Source organism: Plasmopara halstedii (genome assembly GCF_900000015.1).
Source record: "Plasmopara halstedii genome assembly, contig: Scaffold_650, whole genome shotgun sequence".
Taxonomy (NCBI): domain Eukaryota; phylum Oomycota; class Peronosporomycetes; order Peronosporales; family Peronosporaceae; genus Plasmopara; species Plasmopara halstedii.
This window is the reverse complement of record NW_020187567.1, coordinates 1,759,995-1,760,283: the sequence shown is the minus strand read 5'-3', so window position 1 is coordinate 1,760,283 and position 289 is coordinate 1,759,995.

Sequence of the window (289 nt, the reverse complement as noted above, 5' to 3'; positions counted from 1 at the left end):
GACAAAAGCGCTATTGGCGAGAGCACTGGACCGAGACGGTCAACGTGCTAGACATTGAGATGTCCGAGTTGGTTGACACCAACGGTGTATTTGACAGGAGTCTCAAGCGTGGCTCGCTGGCTGATCGTGGAGTGGAACGAAAACCACTGAGCGCTGCTCAAGTTTCGGAGCAATCGCTGCATGTCATGCATGCCTTGGTCGGCCGAGGGCCGATGCATCGAGGGCGAGGACCATGTGATGCACGTGAAGTGGCACGTAAACCACTGAGCGCTGCTCGAGTATCGAAGCC